Source organism: Bombina bombina, chromosome 1 (genome assembly GCF_027579735.1).
Source record: "Bombina bombina isolate aBomBom1 chromosome 1, aBomBom1.pri, whole genome shotgun sequence".
NCBI classification, from domain to species: domain Eukaryota; kingdom Metazoa; phylum Chordata; class Amphibia; order Anura; family Bombinatoridae; genus Bombina; species Bombina bombina.
The window spans coordinates 1,138,844,619-1,138,863,007 of NC_069499.1; positions in this window are offsets into that span (position 1 = coordinate 1,138,844,619).

Below are 18,389 nucleotides of genomic sequence, written 5' to 3' on the forward strand. Positions count from 1 at the left end.
GTATTGCAAAAATGCTTTTATGTAAGAAGGTATAGAATAAATACATGAAATGCCAGCATATTCTAAAATGGTACCAACAGAAAAACACACACCAGGAAAACCGAATGATACTTTAAAACGACTGACTGAAGTTTTACAACACATGTTAGAGATTAAAGGGCCATAACTGAAAAATGACACTAATTCATTAGAGCATGTAATTTTAAGTCTAGGGACCTTGCACTACTATGTGTTTCACCCTTGCACCACACAGTAGAAACACGTCATGTCCTGAGCAGAAACCACTGCTGATCAAATCAGCAGCACTAGTTGCTTTGTGAGGGTTAAAACACTTAGTAGTGCAGGGTCGTTAGCATTAAAATTACATGCTCTAATTTGTTGGAATGTGTAATATTTTGATTACTATAGCCTTTTAATACGAAAATTGACATAAGTTTGAATGGGTTAGAGCAAAGCCAAGGAAAAAATGCATTAAATGCATCACAGCAGACTACACACAACATATAGAAAGTCTGGCACTCTCTTGCACGCACACAGCTAGATTAAAAGCAAAATGGAAAAGTTAGTTACAACATTTGGCTAAATGGTGACAGACCCTCGACCATCTCTATATATAGTATGTGTGTAATTTATGTAGAATATAATTTATTGTGTTAAAAATAGATATTACTGTTTGTTTAGCTAATAAATAGTGAAACTGAGCATTAAAAGCACATACTACTCAGGGAAGGAGCTTTACATTATATCCATTCTGTACTGAAATCAGAGGTTCCACTGAGAAAGTTATTTCAAACTAAAAAATAAACCTACTCTAGCACTCTCCTACAGTGTAAATGTATTACACTGCAGCTGGTATAACTTTTTGGGAGCCAAAAAGCATACACAAAAGGCACTGATTTATTTACCCATGTCACACTATGTCTTAGTAACATAATGCTTTACTGCCACTGAATTTCCCTCTCTGCCCTGATCCCTGCAGTGTTCAGTTTGTATCCATACTGCAATTGCTGGATGAGCTCGAGATCCTCCAGGATAAGTCATATCTGTGCTCGTGGGGCCAGCCAGGCGGTCCCTTACATCCGACTCATATGCTCACACTTGGTAACGTCTAGCACAGCGTGAGGGCAGATAGACAGGAGAGCGGTGGTAAGAGCTAGAGCAGCAAATGTGGCTTTGAAGGTCCCAGGTATGAGACTCAGAGGAAGGTGCGCCATGAGTGGAACATGACAGTAATGAGGAGGAAACTATCAGGGGTACAATGAGATGTGGAGAGCTATAAAGAACAGAACAGCAGGAGTGTGAGAGTGGAATGAAGTTCCGTGAGAGGGATGCCATTGCACCAGATCAGACCTCTGCCCGCACAGCATTCTGGGACTGATTGTTCCGAGCCATGCAGGCCTAGTAAAGGTTCCAGTGGCACCAGCCAAAATTTAAAGGTGCAGACAGCAGTTTTAGATAGCAGTTAAAGGTTGTAAGTGGGGGGATGGGAAGGCACATGGGTGTCTTGAGGGCTCCAATCCAGGCCACCAGGGGCTGATTTCAAGGCACCAGTTGCACCTTGGGTTTGTTGAGCTCTGCAGTAGACTGCCCCTATAAATGTTCTATTGGTAAGCCTACCATGTGCTAACACCAAGAAAATGCCCATTGTGACATACAGGGTTAACTAACTCTGCACCAGTCACTAGGTTGGCATATAAAGTGTTAACATACCCTTTCCATTTTAACCAATTTGTCACAGTGTAGCCGCTCCCGGCAAGCCTATGAGACTTAGTACACTGGGTGCAAGGGATAACAAACACTCTAGTCTGTACTAGAACTAGAAAAAAAAATGCCCAAACTCCCCTTTAATGCCACCCGCACTAAATTGCTATGCTGCCACCACTTTAAGATTATTATATGGGAAATCCTAAAGGAAAAAACCCAGACTGTAGATTAAAAAAATCCCAACACAATTTGCCCCCCCCCCCCCAAAAAAAAAACTATCTAAAAACACAGTACTTGTTATTACTAGTCTCTCCAATTATGTGGTTCAAATATTAGACAAAACTTAAGGAATTTATTATAAGCGACACACATCAAATCAGTTTTCAAAAATAAAATGGAGAAACTATAACTTTACCAGAAAACTATAGAGAAATGGAATGAAGAGTAGTCAAACACGCAGCTCAGTCATGACCCCATGTAGAACAAAATTATATTGTTGAAATAAAAAGTTCTATAGACTTTACTCTGAGATCAGATTTCTTGACCAAACCTCCTCCTAGAGTGGGCAAGGAAAGTAACCCCCTTTATGGCAATTAAAAACTCTTAATCCTTGGCTGAAATTATAAAACTTATAACTTTTTGTTACGTTATCCAGTACATGTACCCATATACGCAATCCCATTGTGACATCATGAGGATTATTTTGATACCAAATATGACATGTATGCCATAAGATAACCAGACTGTCATATATGCGATTAAAACATGTCAATATATACTTGAGCTTCACCGCTGATTGACCTAAAGTCAGTGCCTGGATAGAGACTGGTTTTCCATCACCACTTTGACAGGTTACCGACTTGATGCATCAGGACTCTAGATAAATGTAATCAAATTTGCCAATGTGGAAGTTAGAATCTATTTAAAGGGATACTGAAACCATTTATTTTCTTTCATGATTCAGATAGAGCAGGACATTTTAAACAACTTTCCAATTTACTCCTATTAAATTTTCTTTGTTCTCTTGGAACCTTTATTTGAAAAAGCAGGAATGCTTACAAGCCAGGCCATCTTTGGTTCAGCACCAGGGTAGCACTTGCTGATTGGAACCCAACTGATAACATTGGTGTACAAACTCAGGAATATTCTTTTATGATAAAAAAACATCTCCATGCATGGCTTGAAGCACATTCTCTGTACAGCCTGACTGTTGTATTATTGCATGAGGTGCCATTGTACCCATCTGTAATAAACAATGCTTGAGAATATGCACAAGTTTTCATTGAGTTTAGCACATTCGTCATCAACTTGCTAGCTAGAGCATGCCATACAAACAACAGAATTCAACTGAATGGAAACCGTATTATGGCCGTTCTGAAATGGTGACCTTTTGTGCTTTTCAGTCATAATTGCTCCTTTCAAATTAAAAAGAATAAAAATAAAACGTCAAGATCATTGGATAACTTCATAAACAACTAAACCAGATGTTTTAGTTTATATAATTTTGAAGGAAAAAAATATTTGAGTACATTGTCCCCGTTCATTAATGGGACAGTCTAGTCAAAATTAAACTTCCATGATTCAGATAGGACATGCAATTTTAAACAACTTTCCAATTTACTTCTATTATCTCATTTGCTCAATTCTTTAGATATCCTTTGTTGAAGAAATAGCAATGCACATGTGTGAGCCAATCACACAAGGCCTCTATGTGCAGCAACCAATCAGCAGCTACTGAGCATATCTAGATATGCTTTTCAGCAAGTGATATCAAGAGAATGAAGCAAATTAGATAATAGAAGTAAATTAGAAAGTTGTTTAAAATGACATGCTCTTTCTAAATCATGAAAGAAAAAAATTGGGTTTCATGTCCCTTTAAGAACACTGAAGCCGAGCATAAATGTTATGCTCACAATGGGGATATGTAGTATGCTGTAGAGCTCATATTAAGCTAAAATGCCTGCTAAGTTATCTACCATGCAACAAAAATACCTCTCCAATGCAGAGAACTGTCTGAGATTGCTGCTTGAGCTACAGGCAACATGGAGCTAACTATTTATGGAAGAGCTGCTACAGGAAGCTGACTGACATACCTTCTGCTAGAACCCCAAGACCCACTTTCAACTAATTTGGCAGATAGTGGCACAATTCCTTGTGGCATTAGAAAAAGATAAAAACCATTCAGAACTACTGACCGGTCAATGGGCAACTACTTAAATAGTTATCTGCAAAACTAACTTAAGTTTTTGTCTTTGAGATGTATAAACTTTGGGATGTGTTACAACCTACACACTTTGCTTTCTTTATGCACTCTGAAATCCCTAATAAAGTCTTCTAGCAAGTCTCAAGGCTGGGGACTTGTTCTACCATTTCTCTAGAGGTCTATTTATCTACATTTCAACTGAGACTGCAGCTGGGGCAGAAGGCATCTGCCTTCATATGGTAAGGGAGCACTTTTCGTGCCCTCTTACTATATAAAGCCAGATTGTTACAAAGAGAGTGACACTGTGTCAATCTCTTTAACAATTATTCGTTGGTGCAGAGTGGGAGCGAAGGAGGGAGGTGGGCGGCACAGGGTTACCTACACTATGGTACTATGAATAGACTGGTCCGGTTGCAACTGCGACCAAAATTCCTTACAGGCAAGTCAAATATTTAAAATGACCAGCCCGAATGGCAATCACTCTCTTTTAAGCAGGACGGATTAATTTAGCTTTCCAGACACACTATTTTTTGGGAGTCCAATACTAGCTTGTTCCGGATTTTAGAGGTGTACACGGCAGATGCACTATTTTTTCGGAGCAAAATACTAGCTCGTTGCGGATGTTAGCTTAGCTACGTCACGGCAGACATTTTTTAGGGAGCACAATATCAGCAGAATTAAGAGAAAAAAAAACTGCTGCTGAGGTTTGCATTAATCTATATTTCCCGATTTACTGATAATGCATGTTCCATTTCCAAGTGTTGGTTTAATCACGTGGTGCTAGCTTAAGAATGTCAGTGAACCCTCAAAGAAAAAGAAGGCAGATGATACAGATCAATCAATTCTTTAAAAGTATAAATTTTGCACTATTGCTTAGTTTCATGATTGTATAACTGGACCAATCGCAGGAATAAACAAAAATAAAGACTACAACTTTGTGGAATTATGATAACAAGCTTTACTTTGTCTTTTTTTAATGTAATATTTGTTTATTTGTGAAATGAGGTCGAGGAGTGACCTTTTCTAGCATGAAGAGGTTGAAAACAGATGTTTATTTCCAACTTTGTGTGTTTAACCCCAACAAAAAGGTTACAAGGGTTAGACACATAGTTATAGGCAAACAATATAGGCACAATTTCACCTTGCACCTTTGTGTCCCTTTAAAGGGACAGTCTAGGCCAAAATAAACTTTCATGATTCAGATAGAGCATGTAATTTTAAACAATTTTCCAATTTACTTTTATCACCAATTTTGCTTTGTTCTCTTGGTATTCTTAGTTGAAAGCTTAACCTAGGAGGTTCATATGCTAATTTCTTAGACCTTGAAGCCCACCTCTTTCAGATTGCATTTTAACAGTTTTTCACCACTAGAGGGTGTTAGTTCACATATTTCATATAGATAACACTGTGCTCGTGCACAAGAAGTTATCTGGGAGCAGGCACTGATTGGCTAGACTGCAAGTCTGTCAAAAGAACTGAAAAAAGGGGCAGTTTGCAGAGGCTTAGATACAAGATAATCACAGAGGTTAAAAGTATATTATTATAAATGTGTTAGTTATGCAAATCTGGGAAATGGGTAATAAAGGAATTATCTATCTTTTAAAACAATAAAAATTCTGGTGTAGACTGTCCCTTTAAGGAAGATTCTACTCTGTCTTCTCTAAAATAAAATACCTAAAGAATAAATGGAAGTACTCAGCGGACCATTTAAAGAGCAGGCTAACCCATGAGTACATCATACTTACCTTAAAAAACATCTGAGATTTCTTCTTTTGTTTTTAAATGCATATAAAGAGCAATTGAGCAACACATACAGCAACTCCTAAATTGGAACAGAAGGAGCTTTAAATAGATTTCCTTAATGTCATTAAGAAATAACAAAAAAGTTGCCCAACTACCTTGTGTTTGGTAATTAATGCAAAAATAAACACTTTGGTTATAGCCTAAGTACTCTGTAAACAAAGTAATGTACTTCCCCTGTTATAGCAGAGTACTTATCAAACACTTTTTCACACAACTTTGTAATTGAGGTTAGCTTCATAAAGCACCATATATTTCTGTATATTTAAAAGGGACAGGGGACCCAAAATTCTTCTGTCATTATTCAGATATAGCATACAATTTTAAACAGCTTTGCAATGTACTACTTTTAATGATATTTGCTACATTCTCTAGCTATCCTTTATTGATTGGGTGGCACCTTTCACCATAGACGGATTGAGCCAAATTGAAGACTCAGAGGAGTTTCCCTAATTACAGAAACAGGAAAAACAGTGCGCTGGAACACTTACAGCCCAGCCTGCTTTCAAAAGCACACAAGAGCGCTGCTGCTTCTGTGAGTATGCTTATCACTCTCATAGTATATAGTTCACACAATGTGGCAGAATCATGATATTTTTAATTTTGACTTCACTTTTGCTTTAATAATTATAAATGTCAAAATAAGCCTTTACAAGAGGCAAATAGAGCGAGCGCGAAAAGAGAGAGCGAGCGCGAAAAGAGAGAGCGAGCGCGAAAAGAGAGAGCGAGCGCGAAAAGAGAGAGCGAGCGCGAAAAGAGAGAGCGAGCGCGAAAAGAGAGAGCGAGCGCGAAAAGAGAGAGCGAGCGCGAAAAGAGAGAGCGAGCGCGAAAAGAGAGAGCGAGCGCGAGGGGGAAGAGCGCAAAAGAGGGGTGGAGAGAGAGCGCAAGAGAGCGCGAAAAAGAGCAAAAAGAGAGCGAGCAAAAGAGAGCGAGCAAAAGAGGAGGGGGGAGAGAGAGCGCGCAAGAGGTGGGACCGCTGTACTGCAAAAAATTGCCCGTGTGAACGGGCTTTAGGACTAGAATGAATATAAATGCTGCCAAGTCTTGTCTGAAGAAATAAAAATAAAAAAATTGGTATCAGTATCTCAATCACCAATTGCTCAAAGGTCAATTATATCTATTAGTGCAACGTTTGAAGACAAGATTATGTTGGACAGTGCAACAGTCAATTAGTAACTCAGTCACTTAAACATGCCCTATTAAATGCCATCTTCAAAAAGAATTTAAAAAGAGAGATATATAGATATAAAAAGTCTACACACCCCTGTTAAAATGTCATGTTTCTGTGATGTAAAAAAATGACAAAGATAAATCATTTCAGAACTTTTTTCCACCTTTAATGTGACCTATAAACTGTACAACTCAATTGCAAAACAAACTAAAATCTTTTAGGTAGAGGGAAGTAGAAATAATAAAAGAAAAATAAATATGGTTGCATAAGTGTGCACACCCTTAAAACTAATACTTTGTTGAAGCACCCTTTGATTTTATTACAGCACTCATTCTTTTTGGGTATGAGTTTTTCAGCATGGCACATCTTGACATGGCAAGATTTGTCCACTCTTCTTTGCAAAACACTCCAAATCTGTCAGATTGTGAGGGCATCTCTTGTGCACAGCCCACTTAAGATCACCCTACAGATTTTCGATTGGATTCAGGTCTTGGCTCTGGCTGGGCCATTCCAAAACTTAAATCTTCTTCTTGTGAAGCCATTCCTTTGTTGATTTGGATGTATGCTTTGGGGCGTTGTCATGCTGAAAGATGAAGTTCCTCTTCATGTTCAGCTTTCTAGCAGAAGTCTGAAGGTTTTGTGCCAATATTGTCTGGTATTTGGAACCGTTCATAATTCCCTCTACCTTGACTAAGGCCCCAGTTCCAGCTGAAGAAATACAGACCCAAAGCATGATGCTGCCACCAAAATGCTTCACTGTGGGTATGGTGTTCTTTTGGTTATATGCAGTGTTGTTTTTGCGCCGAACATAATCTTTTGGAATTAAGGCCAAAAAATTTAATCTTGGTTTCATCAAACCAGAACACCTTTTGCGACATGCTTTTGGGAGACTTCAGATGTGTTTTTGCAAAATTTAGCTGGGCTTGGATGCTTTTTTTTCGTAAGAAAAGGCTTCCGTCTTGCCACTCTACCCCATAGCGCAGACATATGAAGAATACCGGCAATTGTTGTCGCATGCATCACACAGCCAGTACTTGCCAGATATTCCTGCAGCTCCTTTAATGGTGCTGTAGGCCTCTTGGCAGCCTCCCAGAACAGTTTTCTTCTCGTGTTTTTAGCAATTTTGGAGGGACGTCCAGTTCTTGGTAATGTCACTGTTGCGCTATATTTTCTCCACTTGATGATGATTGTCTTCACTGTGTTCCATGGTATATTTAATGCATTGGAAATTCTTTTGTACCGTTCTCCTGACTGATACCTTTTAACAATGAGACCCCTTTGATGCTTTGGAAACTCTCTGCGAACCATGGCTTTTGCTGTAGGTTGCGACTAAGAAAATGTCAGGAAAGACCTACTAGAACATCTGAACTTTATTTGGGGTTAATCAGAGGCACTTTAAATGATGGCAGGTGTGTACTGACTTCTATTTAACATGATTTTGAATGTTATTGCTCAATTCTAAACACAACTACATCCCCAGTTATAAGAGGGTGTGCACACTTATGCAACCATATTATTATTATTATTTTTTTTTACTTCCCTCCACCTAGAAGTTTGTTTGTTTTTCAATCAAGTTGTACAGTTTCTAGTTCACATTAAAGGTGGAAACAGTTGTGAAATGATTTATCTTTGTCTCATTTTTTTAAATCACAGAAAACTGACATTTTAACAGGGGTGTGTAGACTTTTTTTATTGTGTGCGTATATATATATATATATATATATATATATATATATATACACACACACACACACATACATACACACACACACGTGCGCGTATTAATTATATATGTGTGTGTGTGTGTGTGTGTGTGTGTGTGTGTGTGTGTGTGTGTGTGTGTATCCCATGCAGTCTGGATGAGAGGTATAGTATTGTAATGTTGGAATGTTATTTTGGTATATTAGAATTGTATTGGGTAACTTCATAGTGTTAAGAGGTGTTGAGAAGGCAATTTTTTGCAGCATTGGGAAACAAGTTTGAAGTATGTGTAATTAACATGTAGCCAGGAAGCCTCATCCCATGCAGTCTGGATGAGAGATTGGAAATTCTATTTTGATATATTAGAATTGTATTCTTGAGTTTAGCTTGGCTAAAATTTTAGAGTTAGGACCAGTATTTTGTGGGACACCTTGTAAGTGGTGACTGGCTGAGCAGAATATGGCCATATTGTGTGACTAAGATCCCATCTTTATTTAAAAAAAAATTTAAAAAAAAATTATGAATTATTAAGAAGGCAATTTTTGCAGCATTAAGGAAAAAATGGAAAAAAGTTAAAATATGTGAAATAATTTGTGGTCTCATGTGTCTTGAGGTGCGCCAATACCTGCTCTTATTAATATATATATTAGATGGCAGGCTATCGAAAGAGTATGTTGTCCACCTAGAGGGGGTGATCGTGATCGGTTACTACAAAAGAGGGAGATGTATTGGATCTTTAAACTTCAGACTCGAGTACCTTCAGGTCTGAACTCTGAATATGATCTAATTAATTTCTGGAAATAATCATGTGGTCATTCATCTCCCTCTCTTGTATTGGCCTGATGTAAGGGAAAATTATAAATTACAAGAGTAATATCTACACTAAATATTAATATTAATATACAACAATATAGTAAGCCTACCATTTAGGAAGAGTCTATAATTCTAACTTTTCCCACTAGAACCATTGCAATTTTAGAATAACTAACATCTTAGATAAAATATTCTCAAAAAATATTTTTAAAACATTTATAAAATATTCATAATACCTCCTCATTTGTCTCTGTAATTCAGAAACCACTCATTCTCAACTTTTTGTATAAATCTGCATCTAGTTTGAATGGCTTTAAGTTATTCTTAAAAGCCAAATTTGTGTGATATGTTTCACCGAAATTATGTGGTTACGAATCCCCATTGTGTAATAATGGGCATCATATATATACACCTCATGTTAAGTGTGAACACTGGGTTAATAATCCCCATCCCTCTATTATTCCTGGTAATTTGGTGTAAACTATAATGCTTTTATTTTTCTCAAATGGATAACTAGACCATTTGATATGAATTACTCGCTTTGCATTAATCAGGGTTTAAAATTAAATTTCTTTAGCAGTTTGTAAAAGTAAAAACAAACCTATATAATGAAATGAAATATAAATATAAAGATATTTCCTCTCTAAGTGTTCACAGTTCACATGGGGTTAAGTATTTATTCCAGCTTAAACTTGCCATTTAAATTTTAACCAATTGGATTTTCCCAGCCACCTTAAATAGGTGAGCAGGGATTTTACCTGTAGCTATGATTACGCCGTGAGCGGCGAAACATGTCAGCAGCAGTCCTTTCACAAGTTTTGTTGGAGTTGTGAGACATGCCGTTTTTTGATCATGTATTCATGGATTATTATTTTTAAACTGAAATAAATCGAGTTTTGGATCTGCAAAAAGTCTCTGCAATTTGTTTCCTATTGATATATATATATATATATATATACACACACACACACACACACACACACACATATACATATATATATACACACATATGCGTGAGTGTATTATTGTATACCCCCTAGATCACGTACTCTGCACTACAACCATTATGAATAAATGCAAACACGGTTAGCTGAATGCACACTTAAAAGGGATATGAAACCCCCCCCAAAAAAAAATATGCTTTTGTGATTCGGACAAATTCTGACATCGACTTAAAGGGACATGAAACCCCAAAAACATTATTACGTTATTCTGATAGAGAATACAATTTTAAAACAACTTTCTAATTTACCTCTATTATCTAATTTCTTTTATTCTCTTTATTGAAGGAGCAGCAATGCACTACTGATTTCTAACTGAACACATGGGTCAGCCAATCATAATCGATAGAGATATATAGATATAGAGGCACCAATCAGCAGCTAGAACCTAGGTTCTCTGCTGTTCCTGAACTTGCCTACATAAACCTTTCAGCAAAGGATAACAAGAGAAGGAAGCAAATTAAATAGAAGTAAATTGGAAAGTTGTTTAAAATTGTATTCTCTATCTGAATCATGGAAGAAATTGGGTTTCATGTCCTTTTAAGGTTTTTTATTTATCATATATAGGCAAATAAAAAAGCTTTAACATTCCTGGTTTCAGCTGTCTTTTCAATTAGAAACTTAGACTTTGTTCTCTACCTAACAAGCTGCTTGTATGTATACAATTTATACCACACATATTTCATAAAAGTGACAGAAAAGTCAAAATTTAAGAGCTATTATAATGATAAAATGAAATACTCCAATTCATTAGCACAAGTCATTTTATCAATAGCGACGCGGCAAAGCTATGCGTTTAACCTCTGCAACGTGTTTAAAGTGAAGGTCAATTTTGATGAATTGGTGCCCGGTTTTTAATAAACCAATTAAAAACAAGGGCACTTTAATTCATCAAAATTAACATTTATCACGTTTTCTTCAAAAACTTACCTTTTAATCCTGGCAGCTGCTCCAGCACTTCGTCCACCCTTCGCGGGTCAAAAATGACGAATCTGGCTTCCTCCAATCACGGCGTTGCATCAGGCCAAGATTTCCCCGGGGCGAAGCCGTGATTGGAGGAAGACGAGTTAGTCATTTCTGACGTCTGCAGAGGCTTCCGATGGCCGGGGAGATCGCTGGAGCGGCTGTCAGGATTAAAAGGTACGTTTTTGAAGAAAATAAGTGAAATGTCAATTTTGAAGAATTAAAGTGCCCTTGTTTTAATAGGATTATTAAAAACCGGGCACCAATTCATCAAAATTGACCTTCACTTTAAATACACAGTTAAATTAATGCTGCTGATCTAATAAGCAGCGCTAGATGCATGACCCCACTGTCTAACAACAAGTTACAGCTTTTCACTTTATCACTTAATGGACTTTTAAATGTATTAGACACAGAATGACCTTTTCAACAACTTCACAATTTACTTCTATTATCAGTTTTGTTTAGTTTCCTTGGAATCCTTTGTTAAAGAGTAATCCTAGTTGAGCTCAAGAACGTGCACGTACGTATCTTCAGCCATCTAGCAGTAGCGTTTGCATCAATGTTATAAATAGCTGCAAACACCACTGCCACAGAACAGCATGTTTTGGTTTATCCTGCAGGAGTTATAACAATGAATAATTAAAAAAAAAAAAAAAGAAAAAAGAGGGGGGGGGGAGATTTACAAAATACACTTCCCTATGAGGAACCTTCATGTCTTTCAACTTCTCTACTAGAAATCAAAACAAATCCCCTACCACTTGTGATCTGATCTCTTTACAAATAATTGTCCAAACCGTTGTATCACAATTAACATTTATTTAACACAAATGGAAATAATTATTTGCTAATAAAATCTAATATCTCCACAAGTGTTGCATATACGATTTTCCAGCTGCAAAAAAGCTCTTATTTTGAGAAGGGAAGCTTAAAATGTGTTGCAGAAGTTCTTCATGGAAGGTTTAAACTAAATTTAAGCATAAAGTACTCACCGGAGAATATAATCTGCATATAAAAAGGTTGCCTGCATGTCCACTCTAAACAGGGTACTAGACACAGTACCTAAATTTTATGAAAAGTTACCAAACTCTATGTTTGTCTAATAAGTTGTATGTTATGTTTTCTAGATATGTTGTCTGCTGTTACTTAACCACTAATGTTTTAGCACTTAATGTTAAGTTGTTTTTGGACTTAGAGCGGGGCTGGCGTTGCCACTCTGCTGCGCTAGCTCCTGAGCCTTAGGCTCCCCCTCATATTGAAGCCCACGTTAGGGCTCTCTTGAGGTGGACTACTTCCACCGCTCTTGAGACACTCTTTAGTGTCTCCTACTACTTTCCCTTCCCTGCCCCCACCTTTCCTCTCACTTTGTTCCACAGTTTGAGAGACTCAGACTCTGTATACTTAGCCCCTAGTCGACCTGATACATGGCTAGTTCCTCCTTAAGATTTCTTACCCATAATGACAGAGGGCTTAACACTTCCTTTAAGAGAAGTCTTCTACTACGCTCTTTGAAGCATCATAACCCCGATGTCGCGTTTCTCCAAGAGACACATTGGTTAGCAGATGAGCCGATTAGACTCACCTCTAGGACATACACGCACATAGAATATGCCCCCTTTTCTAAAAAGGCTAGAGGCACGGCTATCCTCCTACACAGGAGGCTTGCCTTTGAGCCTGTCCTGACCATCAAAGACCCACAGGTCAGGTATGTTATCCTAATTTGCAAGCTTAACCACGTGCTATATACTTTAGTGTCTGTTTACCTGCCCAACACGCACCAACCTAAGTACCTGAAGCACATACTCCATGTAATAGCTCAGTATTAAAAAGGTAGGGTTATTATTTCGGGAGACTTTAACATGGTCTGGGACCCGACAGAAGACAGAAAATCCTCTGACTCGCACAAGACTCACTCAGCTGCAGAGCGACTTGCTATCAGGTTCCGCACTCTCATGACCAGCTCGGGTTACTATGACATCTGGATGGCTATCCATTCTAAAAATCGTGACTATACACACTACTCACAACCGCACCGCCAATACTCCAGACTGGACTATATCTTTTCCACGGCAGACTCGCTTGACCTCACCACTAACGCTACTATATCTCTGAGCCCCTGGTCTGATGATGACTGTGTCACAGCTGATCTGATCTCTACTAACACCACGCGTACTAGAACCTCTTGGAGCATGCCCCATAAACTCCTGCATGACATTCCTTTTAGAGAAAGCCTGCGCACAGAAATCAAACACTTTATATGCACGAATGATAATACTCAAGTTAGAGACGATACCCTATGGGGTGCTGCCAAATTGACGATTAGAGGGATTATGATATCTAAACAGGCTAATCTTAGAAAGCAGGCGGGACTTTCGTTATCCCAGGCTCACATTAAACTGAGGACCTTAGAAACCCAAAACAGAGTCAAACTCCTACACTCCCTAGCAGGTCAGATAATTGACCTTAAGAACCATATTTCACAAATAGAACTTAGGAGAACCCAGGATAACCTAACCAGATTAAAGCAATAGTATTATTACAAGAGTAATAAGGCGGACACCCTTCCGGCCAATAAACTCAGAAACAGAACCTGTGCCTCATGTATCCACAGTATCGCTACTGCAAACTCCCTTCACAAATAGGAGAGGCATTTGCTGAATACTACTCTAATCTTTATAACATAGACAAGTCTGAAAATCCCCAATCGACCTCGGTTGAGAAAGTGCGCGAATAACTAAAGACCCTGAATCTTCCGTCCCTCTCACCCGATCAAAGAGATTCTTCGACTTCCCCGTTCTCCATTAGAGAGGTACAACAAGTAATCAAGAACTCGAAGTCCTTTAAATCTCCAGGCCCGGAGGGTTTTCCCGTACATTTTTATAAAATTTTCACTCAGGAACTTTCCCCTCTCCTCCTCAGACTTTATAACCTAGCCTGGAATGAGGGCATGTTTAAGAAAGAATTTTTAGAAGCCACCATCACAACAATCCTAAAACCCAACAAAGACCCTACCATTTGTTCCAGCTACAAACCAATTTCGCTAAACACCACCGATATAAAATTCTACTCAAAGCTCCTAGCAAACCGCATAGCTAATCTACTTCCTCACTTGATCAACCCAGACCAAGTGGGATTTATCCCAAAAAGAGAGAGGTCGGATAACACCAGAAGGTTGTTGAACGTTATGAGCCTCTCCTCCAGTCTTCATAAGCCTCTGGTGATCATTTCATTAGACGCCGAAAAGGCCTTTGATCGGGTGAGATGGCGGTTCTTGTGGGAAGTGCTTGAAAACTAACACTTTCCTAGCAGCATTATTGGGGCAATAAAGGCCTTATATTCCACCACCTTTGTCTCGGTAAGGGGCCTCTGTTTCCAAACTTCTCCATTTGTCATATCTAACGGGACCAGACAGGGGTGCCCTCTGTCAGCCCTGCTCTTTGCGCTGGCCATTGAGCTTCTAGCCGAACAGATTAGAGCTGACCCTCATATGGGTGGGATTACCCTCTGTGGTACCAAGCACAACATTGCTTTGTTCGCAGATGACATTACCCTCTTCTCGTCCGACCTTACAATCACCCTACCTAGGCTCCTGCACATAGTGGAGGAGTTCAATGCTCACTCTTACTATAAGTTAAACATATATAAAACAGAGATATATACCCAAGGCTTTGGGAGCTCGATAATAGCTCCGCTTAAAGCCAAATACCCGTTCCGCTGGACGGAGTCGTCAGTAGTGCATCTGGGAGTTAAACTTTCTGGTGATCTGCCCTGAGTCATCAGGGACAACTATCTCCCATTACTGTCGGAGCTTCGCTCTCTCAATAAGGGCTGGAATCTGTCCCATGTTTCGTGGATGGGGCGGATTGCAGCCTTGAAAATGTCCTTTTTACCTCGACTCACATACTTGTTTCGTTGCCTCCCAATCAGGGTTCCCAGCCAAATTCTCCTACAATTCCAAAGCGAACTCACCAAACATATTTGGCAGGGTAAAACTCCAAGAGTGGCACAGAAAGTGCTACAACTACCGCGGATATGCGGTGGCTTAGGCTCTCCCTCGATATTGAGATCTATTACGAGGGGGCAATGCTCACCCACATCTCGCAATGGGGAGTTAAACAGTCTACCTGCAAATGGCGCTCCATTGAACAAGCCTCACTGCCCTACACCCTAACTCTAAGCGACTTGATTTGGACGCCCCCGCATTGCCGTAGGGAACTGACTTTGTCGAACCCTATTATCCGGGAATGTTTACATTTCTGAGACAAAATTCGCCACTCTGGACACGTTGCTCCGCACCCTTCCTCTATTACCTCCCTACCTGGTCTATTGGCATGTCTGCAGGACACCCATCCATTAAAATGGGCTCAGCTAGGAGTTCATGTGGTCTCAGACCTTTGGCTTCCTTCGCGGAAGGACGGATTTAGACCCATAACGGGTTCTGCCGCCATACTTGAAGTTTGAATATCACAGAATTAAAAGCTTCCTATTTAGCTGGGGCTTCAAACCTGCGTTGGCTCGCTCCTTAACCCCCTGGGAGTCCACATGGATTCAGGGAAATAGACTTAGTAGACCCATTTCCCGCCACTATACCCTTCTGGGCCTTAACCTGCAATCAGGAACGGCGGCCCACCTTTCGAAGTGGGAATCCCTGCTTGGTAAGTCATTCACAGGAGACACTTGGGGACATACCTTAGAACGCACTCAGAAAGCCATACATTGTAAAACTTTGTTTGAGACTTATTACAAACTGCTGGCTCACTGGTATTATGTCCCTACTAGATTGGTTAAAATATTCCCTAGCGCGTCTCCTCACTGTTGGAGAGGTTGTGGCCAGAGGGGTGATTCCTTGCATATTTGGTGGGAATGTCCCAGACTCCGCCCCTTATGGAGCAGATGTTTTCGGGTTCTTTCCAGACTGGGTATATCTTTGTGCAGTTTGCTGTCAGTTGCACTCCTTCATATTGGTGTGCACACCCTTCCTAAGCATCATGCATACATAAGCATATACCTCTTCATGTCCATAAAACATTTAATAGCTTGTGATTGGAAGAAAGAATCCCCTCCTAATTGGTCTAAGGTTTGCTCTTATATGGCCTATCTTTACACCATGGAGAAAGATATTTTCTATAAACTGGGTAATTTTGACCTTTTTGAGCTGACTTGAGCCGACTGGAAAGACTCTTATGACACAAACTGGAAACCTAATGTGCTGTCCTCCGGTTAACTCGACTATTGAGAACGATAGATAAAATTTGGGACTAGTACACCTAATACCTGACAGTTCTTTCGACCCGACAACCCCCCCCCACCTCTTCCCTTATTCTTCCCCTATACTTTCTTACTAGAGTATTATGGGACCTTAGAGTCTCTTTCACGCAAGGTAATTGGTACCCTAAGTATCATATGTTGTATGTTGAGTTCTTGGTGCCGTTACTTGCATATATTGTAACCTTAAAATTGGAAGAATTACGCTGTAAAGAGGGCAGTTTGGGCCCCCCTGTTGATAACCTATTTATATGTATTTTTATTAAAAAAAAAAAAAGGGAGGTTGCCTGCAAACTTAGTTCACTGGACACTAAAAAAAAATTAACTCACACTTAGAAAGGGACATTAAACCCAAATTTTTTCTTTCGTGATTCAGATAGAGCATGTCATTTTAAGCAACTTTCTAATTTACTCCCAATATCAAATTGTCTTCATTCTCTTGGTATCTTTATTTGAAATGCAAGAATGTAAGTTTAGATGCCGGCCCATTTTTGGTGAACAAAATGGGTTGTCCTTGCTGATTGGTGGATAAATTCATCCACCAATAAAAAAGTGCTGTCCAAATATCTGAACCAAAAAAGCTTAGATATATAAGAATTTGCGATTTGTATAGCGCTTTTCTCCCTTTGAAACTCAAAGCACTTTACAAATATAGATGCCTTTTTTTCAAATAAAGATAGCAAGAGAATGAAGAAAAATTGATAATAGGAGTAAAATTAGAAAGTTGCTTGAAATTGCATGCTCTGTATGAATCACGAAAGAAAAAATTTGGGTTCAGTGTCCCTTAAATATTTTTCTTTTCTTTATTATTGCATCTAAAAGAGGACATTTCAATATATATATCTCCTGGTATTTGGTCAAATAAACACATTTTAAATTGGTTTAAATTGTACATTGTGATACTCATTTAACACATGTTAAACAATAAAATATGGAAACCAATTGCTACAGACAACATAATGACAGTTTTGACTATATGCTTCATGATCCAAAACAATATAAAACTCAGAATGCCATTCACGATCTTACAAATTGAATGTATGGACAAGTAGATAAGGACCAGAACATGCTCAAAAGATTATTTACTTTAGGGATGCACCAAAAGTTTTGGTCGAAAATGGCATTTTTGGTTATTTTGGTTTTCAGGTTTTTTTGCCTTTTATTTTCGATAAAATTATTGTGTAGCATATGTCAAATTTGATGCCAGCCTATAACTGCTGTTTGAGTTCATTACTTGACTTACTGATTTGCATATAATAATAGTTTTCTAGGACTATACTTTATTTTGATTGGTACAAAAAACAAACGGTTAAATCTGATTCTGTTACACAGAACTAAATAAAGAATAATACTAGCGATGCACCAAAATGTGGGCCGCAGAAAATGTACAATTCCAATTTCGGCCCAAAGAGGACCAAAATGGCTAAAAATGCACAGCCCTCCCCTGTTCTATTGAGTTACATGTCTATCCTTAGCATAAGGTGAGCAGCACTGGCATGGTACACAGAGCACACACATAAGTACCATGACATGATGATATTTAAAACCAGCAGTGGCCTTTTTTTTTTTTTTTAGAAGGAAACAAAAGTTCTGAATACAGTATTCAAAGGGGGATAAGTAACATGTTTATAAACACTTTATATTATCAGACACAGCCCTAAGCACACACAGTGAATATGTATATGCTATATAGACATTCTATTCGTCTGAGGCAAATATGCGTGCACACTATATATGCATAAGCCCCAAGCTCGCACACAGTTGGTAC